At 42.9% G+C, this 9,896-nt stretch overlaps 1 pseudogene; it reads left to right on the top strand.

Moving 5' to 3' along the window:
- Nucleotides 1-1,367: 1,367 nt before the first annotated feature.
- LOC136509531 (protein FAR1-RELATED SEQUENCE 5-like) lies at nt 1,368-2,085 on the top strand (annotated as a pseudogene).
- Nucleotides 2,086-9,896: the final 7,811 nt, after the last annotated feature.

Raw genomic sequence — 9,896 nt, 5'->3', positions numbered from 1 at the left:
CATCCCTCGTGCTAGCCCTAGCCGTCTCCGGCCTGCCCTCACCCTCGCGTGGCGCCATCGTCGCCGGCCTGCCCTTGCCCGTGCCTAGCGCTGTTGCTCCTCCCTCCTCCCCGGCGCCGCCGCCTGACGCGAACGGCACCTGCGCCCGCGCCTAGCGCTTGCGGCCCGTGCCCCCGCTGGCGCCGTCATTGCAGTTGCCGAGGAGACGTGCTTGGCCCCCGTTGGCCACCCCGTGCTCTTCGTCAACAGCGCTTGCCATGGAGAACTCTCTGATCTAGATCCAATCGAGCTCCAATCGCAGAAGGCCAAGGTTCCCGTCCTCTGCACTTGTTTTGCATTTGATTTATCTCATATAGCATGAATTGGGAATGCAACAATGCATTTGTTTCCGGTGTATGATCCAAGCACTTGTTTTGCACTTAACGATGGATTCATAAATTCTAAATTCTATTCATCTCACTTGCGAACAGTGTCAATGGAATGATATCCTGATTTCAGGATAAACCATTGCTCGTTGCTAGGACATGGCCATCTTAAACAAACATACTTTGCTTGGAGGATTATGTAAACTGTACTTTGGTTATTAGTGAGATAAAGCACAGCTGAAAATCATAAAAATGTGTCAGGTCCTTTTCAGCAGTGATAATATAATCCGGTGAAATCTGGTTTCAGCTGCATGCTCTGCTACTAAACTTGTTTTTGATGTGTGACTATCTATCTGCAATCTGTTGGTGCCACAGTTTTGAACATGTGCTATATGGCATTGATGCACATGGTAAACAATGTTTGTTTGTGAATTTGATTCTTGGCATATATTGTATTCCTCATATAGGTTTATTTATTTTTGGTGGGTTAAGTGGTGCTTATAACTGCACACGTGATTTGAGCAATCTAATTTCGAACTTGCTGTTGTCATGACGCTCTTTGCGATGGAGTTGTTAACTAGGGTTGGTCATTTCTTTTTCTTTACTGATGATTGCATGTAGGCAAAGAACCTGTTATGCATAAGATATCTTTGTAGGACGTGGCATACTAATGTACTCTATTTTTTTAATTGATGCAGGAGGAAATGCTAGGTCTTGATTCTTTGCTGGAGTATAATAAAATTGTTAGGAAGATGTTTGGTAGTGAAAAAGAAGGATATTGATTTTATAACAAATACGGTAGCGGGAAAGGATTTAGTGTGAGGAAAAGCTATTGTGAGTGGGGCAATGACCACAATGAGAGGACCCTTCGGAAGTTTGTTTGCAGCTATGAAGCCGCGGAATATTACTCATGTTGAATGCCCTGCTAAATTTGTGATTGCACGGGATCAGAACACATGGCAGTGGTATGTGAAGGATTTCATCTATGAACACAACCATCCGATGGCGGAACGAGACCTTACTTGTCTTCTGCGTTCACATAGAAGAATCAGCGACGAGCAGAAAGCTGATATTGTGGCAATGCAAATTTCTGGGATCCGCAAACACCAGATAATGGATATTATAGAAATGCAATACGATGGGTATGATAAGGTTGGATTTACATCAAGGGACTTGTATAATTTTTTCCATCGCAATAAGGTGGAGACTGGTGATGCTCAAACAGTCATCAGTTACCTGACAGAATGAAGACATAGGGATCTTGATTTCTTCTTCGACTACAATACTGATGAGAAAGGGCACCTCAAGGGACTACTCTGGTGTGATAGTCAGTGTCGGCTTGATTATGTCGCATTTGGTGATGTCGTCGTATTTGATAGCATGTACAAAACGAATCGGTACAACCTGCCCCTTTTTCCTTTTATTGGGGTGAATCACCATGGCAGCATAGTTCTTTTTGCATGTGGAATTATTTCCTAGGAGACAATTGAGTCATATGTGTGGATTCTTAGCACATTCTCTGATGCCATGGTTCAGAAGCATCCGGTTTTCGTGATCACTGATGGAGACCTTGCTATGCAGAGAGCAATCGGGCTAGTGTGGCCGAATTCATCGCATAGGCAATGCATATGGCATATTGAGCAGAACATTGTGCGTAATCTTCATGATGATGGTGTGAAGGATGATTTCAGGTATTTCCTTTATGAGTGTTTCTCCATAGAAGATATTGAGAGGAAATGGCTGGAATTCTTGGATAAGCATAACATTATAGATAAGGAGTCGTGGTTGTATCAGATGTATGAGAGGAGGGAAATCTGGTGTGCTACGTATCATGCTGATAATTGCTATTTAGGACTGAGGAGCAACCAGTGGAGTGAAAGCCTAAACTCTAGGTTTTAGGTAAATCTAGATCATAAAATGACACTGTTCGAGCTGGTAGAGCACTTTGACCACTGCCTTTCACGGCTGCGCAGTAATGAAGCAAATCTGGACTTTCAAGCATCGAATTCTTTGCCATGCTGAGAACCAGATGCTTCAATTATTGAGAAAGAGGCTGCGGAATCATTCACACCAAGAGTTTTTGCCATGGTGCAGTTCTGCATAAAAGCAGCCAAAAAAGTGTTTTGCGAGAGAGATTCTAGATGGCTATGATACGATTAAGTATATTGTTGGCAGGGAGGATAAAGGAGATAGAGAATACCATGTGAAATGCGAGATATGTGTTGATGAAGGCAATCTGAAGAGAATTTCTTGTTCTTATCTTAAGTTATAGTCCCTTGGAACCCCCTGCTCACACATCTTCTTTGTATTGGGCTATCACAAAGAACGCGAGCTTCTAGGCTGCTATGTTTTGAAAAGGTGGACAAGGGGGGACAAGAGTGCATTTCCTCCTGTAAGGAAGAGCACCATGTATGACTATTCCGATAGCCTATAGAGGTACCATGAGCTACGCAATATCAGTCACACTACATCCTTCATAGCATCTCATTCACCTGAAGCATATGTGCGGCTCAAACGCGTTCTGCATGAGGAAGCTGCTATGATCCTACCAAATAGAGGAGAGAACAGAGACACGAGGTATGGTCCGGTGTTGCCACAAACCCTAGATGTTGATTCTGCAGAGTCAAGAAATGTCTTAGTTCCCATGCATGTTCCTAGCAGAGGGGCCCCGAAGAAAAAATTGAAGTCAGTTTCAAATAAGAAGAAATCTAAGATGAAATGTACCCTGTGTAAGGGTGAGGGTCACAATCGTCGAACATGCTCCATGAGAGAAGAGGTAGTTAAGAGTAATGTTCATCAAAGCTAAAAACTACCTATCTATGAGGATTGTCTAGTTATGGCTAATGTTACTCTTCATTTGTTGGAAACAAAGCTCCCTAAAGATGTGCTGGGTATATGATTTGCCAAGGATCCGCTTGCTGTTGTATAATAGGTACGCTGGTGCATAACTCATTTGAAGTGATGCTTGTGTTGTCATGCTACTCAGTCGTGTGTAGCGCAAGCCTAGTAGTTAGTTGGACCTTGTGATGCTGCCCTCAACTAAATTGAAACTGAAACCCTGCACTCGCTGCTTTACTAGAGAATATTGCTTTTCTTTCATATCCTTTGAACATTGCCACATGATCATCAGTTTCCTTTTCTCTAGGTTTTTGTTCGCTGAGAATATGTTAGTAGTGTAATTCGATTTGCAATCATTTGCACTGGTTATAGTTAGTACATGGCTAGTAAGTGAACTCTGGTTTAGAGGAACTTGTAAGTCTAGTTAAAATGAAACCATGCTCTGTAGGGCAGATTTTATTTGATGAACCTGTTCGACATCATGTAAAGAGATTTATGGTGTGATTTTCTTTTATTGTTTGTTTCATCTGGTAATTGTATTGTAGTCTTGGGATGCCCAAGACGCAACACTGTTTCTGTTATATATGCCTTGAGTTTTGCAATCTATATGATTTTGTTATCCTGTATTGAACCTGCAATTTCATATTGATCTGAATCTACAATTTCTTATTTATCTGAAGATTGGCTTGGTCATCTCGAAGTGATGTGAGCCTATGACCAGTTGAACCCATGTAGTACTTTGAACCCTCTCACTGGGCTACTGTATATGTCTGATAAGCACTGTCATTCTACTATCATGTCTAGTTTTCTAATTAGCCTTGTCGATTATCAAATAGCCCAATTAGTAATGGTTTTTTCAATGTTGAAGTAACTGAAGTTTGGTGCACCATGGGTCAGCTGTTAGTTTCAGTGATTCTTAATTTATTGTTCATTTCTCAGATTCCTGCATCTCAGATTGCTTACCAGTTACCACCACCAAATTTTACTAATAATGGAACTATCTTAACATATTTACAGTGAACTTACCCATACTGTATTATCAGCTTGCGTACTTTTAGTTATGTCCAACGTTACAGATAATGATTTGGTGGATCATCAGTCAAAATAAAGTGATTGCACATTTTTTCAGGCTATTGAATTAGAGGCATGAAGCTTACCCATTACAAAATGAGCTTACCCTTGCCTTGGGCTGGATATGGCTTGAGATGTAGGATTGCTTTGAGTTGGAGCTATTACTGGTTGCTTTAGGCTTTTAGTGCTAAGTAATTCCAAAGCCACCATGGCTGTTATGCTACTTGTAACCTTGATTTCTGTGTTTGTGGTTACATTTTATGATGATTGGTACTTGGTACGTCTTTTTCACTAATTCAGTCTTACAATCACTATTATCTATCTGAAAGATGTATTAGACAACTTCAGGTGGTGACTAATCTGACATTTCCAGTGCCAGAGCCAAACCTATTATAGATATACTTGGCACATGCATTCATAGATTAGTCAAGTTCTAATCTGACATTTTCAGCCAATCCAATCCTTTTTCCCTAGTCAACATAAATAATGCCTCAGTTTCATTAGTGTTTTTTCCTTGTTCAGACCAGTATGGGGAAGGGAAAAACAGAGTATTGTCACCAGAAACCTTTGGGTGATAATTTGATACAAAGTTGATAGGCATGGAACTAGATTAATTGTAGAGATCATAACTTTAGTCTTACTCTATTTAAGCTCTAATCAGTGTCACAAGTACAACTATGCTTCATTGTCCAAGGAACATCAAATCTTCCAACGATATATCCAAGCGATTTCAAATGCTTATAAGCCTGGAACAATATGAGCTATGAAGAATACAGAAGTTTAAGCAAAGCAACTAGCAACCTTACAACTAGTTCATACAAAGTAAGTCGATATGCAGTTGCACATATCCAAGATCAGTAAGATGTTGCAATCCTAAACATGCCTCAACTACTAGGCAATGATTTAGAAGACTTCATTATGTGAGCGTTCAACATTCCCTTCATCTGCTATCATCTGCTGGTTAAGGCTAGCAGCCATGTTGTTGGCAGCCATGCCCTCAAGGCCTTGAAAGTGGCACCAGTACCTATTGGTTCAGATGACCTGAAAAATAAACAAACATTAGAAGATGAGCTGCTTCCTTTGGAAGAAAAACAACATGCAATTCCTATCAAACAAGTGCTTGATAGAAGCATCAGACAATAAGGAAACAAATGTACACCATATAGATCATGATATTATAGGTTTGATCCCATCCATGCTGAGATGCAGGGGTGATGACACCAATGGAATTGGAAATAAATGGAGTATCATCTGAACCAAAAGAGCTAGCAAATATCCAGAGTTCATAACTGAGACATGTAAAATGCTAAGGTAACAGGAAAGACAAGTTTAAGCGATATTATTCAGATAGGTAACTGAATCAACTGTTCAAATCATCCCACATGGAACAACGAATATGAAAAGGGACATACTCAATACATGACAATGTTTAATTAGCAGAAAAAACACTTGGGTGTCATATTGGCATATTCATATTTCTCCACAACAATTCGGGTGACTTATCTATGCAATCATGGACCTTTAGACAACAGAGTTTCAGGCAGAGGACAAACAAGCTATAGCAATTCTTATTCACTTAAGTATCACTATTTGTTGCTTTATAACAATAATGGCTTCGTTTGCTTGCTTGTCTTAGCCTGCAGACTTCAATCGAAAGCAAGCAATGCAAGCAGCAGAGGAAGAGAAGAGCAGCATGTATGTACCATTTGGCCGTTGGTGAGGAGCGGCACATTGGGGACGGGCTGAAGCCAGGATGTGCGTCCCCACCGCAGCCGTAGCTCATCTGTGCCCTGAGCAGTGGCGGACCCAGCCAAAAATATGAGCTAGGGCAGATCGCTACGTACAGATACAAAACTTGACCGATATACCAATCTAACTATGTATGTATACCCTATCTATATTGTAATCCAATTACTATGCCCGTCTTTACTGAATGCATCATGACCAAAATGTGTTTCTAAGGGCTTTTGCTTAAAAAGAAAGCAATAGAAGCAAAATGTTGCATCCTTAGCCACACTATATTCCAACCAATCATACTATTGTAACCAATCGCTTGCGGAATTTGTACTAGGAAAAAAGCTTTTCAAATCTGCAAAACCAATTAACCGTTGAATTGATTTCACTAGTCAGAGATCAATCTTTATCTATTTATTTGACTAACAATTTGCAATGGATAATGGATTAAGGGCAGCACCTATTTTCTTATACCGCTTCTGGCTCAATGGAGTTGGAGCTGCCGACCTCCTCGCCGTACTAGACGCATCGCCGGCTCTAGCTTCATCTCTTCCCACAATCGCTTCATCTCCTCTCCCATCCATCTTCTGCTGCCTGCTGGGTGCTGACGTCCTCGCTCCTCGGTCGCCCGAGCGTAGCCGTGCAGCCGCGCGCAGGGCCACCCGCCGCCGCTCACTTGGACGCCGGCATAGGGGGCTAGGGGCTAGGGACGGGGAAGCCGGAGAAGGGAGGCAAGGAGCATGGCATGCCAGCCTAGAGCAGTGGAGCACCGCCGCGAGTTGGATTGGAGCGCCGCTGCTGAGCTCCTGAGCTGCTATGCGAGCGATTGAGCGAATGTGCGTGTGCCCCTGGTCCTTCTAACTTGCCTTGCGCCAAGCCCTATTGCCATTGGGCCAGAAAATGGGCCATGACCCTTGAGGACTAGGGTGGGGATGGGCCTTATTTGCTAGACAGCCCAGCAGGACGCATCTTCTTCAACCTCACGCAGATGACCAACTTGCGACTGCGCTCGCTGAGTCGCTTGACGGATGCCGTCGTCGGCCGAGAGAACTAAGGCTACTAGTGGAACTCACCAGAGAGGACCTAGGGCGGCCGCCCAAGCTCGCCCTATAGGTCGGTCCGCCTCTAGCCCTGAGCATGGACTCGGCGACGTACTGCGGGTCATCGTCATGCCCCGCGCCACCAGTCCTGCAGGCCGAACTCGCCCTCCAGGTCGTCGACGTCGTCCTCCTCCTCATCGCCCGCCACACTGCGAGCATCCCTCAGCGGCGCTGGTACTCGTAGCAGGCGTGGTAGTTGGTGGTGGGCACCGGCTTGCCGAGCCCGCCCTCTAGCTTCGTCACCACGGACCGCCGCGTCCGTGGACGCGCGCACCTCGCCACCCGCACCCCCCGGGCAGCGGGGACGGCCGCCGCCACCGCAGCCGGGAGCACAGTCACCGCCGCGTCCTTCACGTGCTTGGTTGGGGAGCTGAGGGCTGGTGAGAAGGGGTCGTTCCTGGATCTCGACGGAGAATACAGAGACGGCGGTGAATGAACCCTAAGAAGTCAAAAATATTCATCTTTTTTAAAAGCAAATATTCATCTAACTATAGTACTTAAATCATACATCCCAACTATCTTTTTTTATTTCATTTTTTGGTCCGGTTTTTCCAAACTACTTGTGAGGATGATAGCAATCGTGTAAAAATTGCTTCCGAAGCCAACAGAAAACCGGACACCAACAAGGACGGAAAGAAAAGAAACTGGAAGCATGAATTACCGGACCTGAACACGAAAAGGCATTACTGGACGTAATTGAACTCGAAACCTGAAGAACAAAGAAAATCTAAACGCGCTAGAGAATAGAGATGGAACGGTGGAAAAAAATTAAACACGGGCATTAACGGAACAAAAAAATAAAAAAGAACCAAAACTCAAAAACTCTTCGTAGCTTAACAGCTCTATCTATATCTAAACATTTATACATAGTATTTATCTATATCTATTATTAAAGAGTTTAAATTTCATTTTTATTTTATCTGTCCACCTTCTCCTAACTATCCGGGAAGTGAAGACTTTCTTCTGTCCAGCTTTTCATGTTATGGGACGTGGACTCATAACCCATACTCATACTAATCAGAACAACTTATGTCTAGCGACAATGGATACAGAATCTAAGTGCAATATGTGTTGGATCGCGCTCTACGTATCTCACATGTGATCCGGCCTTATTAACCGTGTTCATATGAGCTACGAATTATATACTATTGGGTTCTGTTATAACGCACGGGCACGTTTGCTAGTAATGAAAAACATACCAAGGACACGATTGCGAAAAAAACCATGAAGCACTCCGCGTAAATATGAGGCGTCAGGCCGTCAATCCATATTACCAGTGGAGATCAGGCATCGGCCACGCGCTGAACAAAGGCGCCAATGCTGGCTGCCCTTTCCTAACCTTAGAGCATCTCCAATATTTTTTTTCTAAAGCTCACTATCTGAGTCACCATTTGAAGAGTTATGTGCACAAAAATACTTTTCTATATCTTTCCACTCTTCAATAGTTTTCTTGATCCTTTTCGACGTGTGTGTTTCACTTAAGGAAGAGAGCCGAGCAGCAGAGACACGGTTGCTCTCGGGGGGGGGGGGGGGGGGGGATTGAATGAGAGCCGATTAAAGTTCTTTGCAAGAACTTGGCCTATGTCCCATATACAATCCATGAACCCCTCAAGTAGCACTTGCCAAGATCACGTAGTCACAGCAGTACTATGGACCTAAGAAATGATGCTAGAAAGATGAGGAAGCAATCGGAGACCAAAACGACCGAGAAAGAGTGCTTTTAGGGAAAAGTAAAAAACATAGTCAAACGATCTCCAAACAACATGAAATTTTATGGAGGGGTTTATAACACTATGAGAAATATGTCCACAAAAATTCAGCTTTTGGAGAATTGCTACAGTAACAACAGTGTTGCTACAGTACAGTTGCTACGGTGTTGTTGTTTTTGAATTTTCTTTTTTTTTATTTATTTTCGGTGAATTTTTTTAAAAATCATAGAAAAATCTAATTTTATTGGACTCCACATGTGTAGATCTACTCACGTGGAGTCCAATAAAATTAGATTTTTTATTTTATGATTTTTCAAAAATTCACCGAAAATAAATAAAAAAAGGAAATTCAAACACACCGTCACTGTAGCAACCCGCTGTTACTGTACCAAACCCCTGTTGTTACTGTAGCAAAGCCGCCGCCGAAAACCCGCCCAGGGGGGTAAAATAGACGGTTTTGAAAAGTTTAGGGGGTAAAATAGACAGTTTCATAGTTGGGGGTGAAGTAGATCAAGTATAAAAGGTGGGAGGGGTGAAGTAGACTTTTTCCGAAACTTTATTGTGGGCAACTAGCGGGAGAGAAATAGACGAGGTGCATGCAGTGATGGAGGACCGGCGGCTGGCTGCGTTATGCTGTTTTTTTCTCAGCGTGGAGAAAAGCAGACAAGCAGGCGGAGGTATCGTCGTCGTCCGATTCATCACGCTGCGGCGGCGGCGGCTTAGGTAAACCACATGCATCTTGGACAAGCTTTTCTAATATTGGTAAATATGTCAGTGGATTTATCGTTTCAACGTGTGGTTAACATTGGTTAATTTGATTCGTCCAAAACATCTGTACTGCGTCAGGTGTAGTAATAATCTGCAAAGTTTTGTTGCTTAATCCTTCGTATGTTTTTCTTTTCCGATCACGAACTTAGATGAGTTTGGATTTTTTTTTGTCACAATGTGAAGCAATCTACTCACTTTTTTCTCAATCTGATTAATTGACGTGATTGATCTCATTGTATTAGTTTCAGAATTTAGCTAGACTCCTTTCTCCTACCCAAATTCAGGTCAACATGTATTCGTATATATAAGGT

The sequence above is a fragment of the Miscanthus floridulus genome, chromosome 15 (assembly GCF_019320115.1).
Source record: "Miscanthus floridulus cultivar M001 chromosome 15, ASM1932011v1, whole genome shotgun sequence".
Taxonomy (NCBI): Eukaryota; Viridiplantae; Streptophyta; class Magnoliopsida; order Poales; family Poaceae; genus Miscanthus; species Miscanthus floridulus.
The sequence above is the reverse complement of the archived record's forward strand: the minus strand, read 5'-3'. Positions and strand labels throughout refer to the sequence as shown.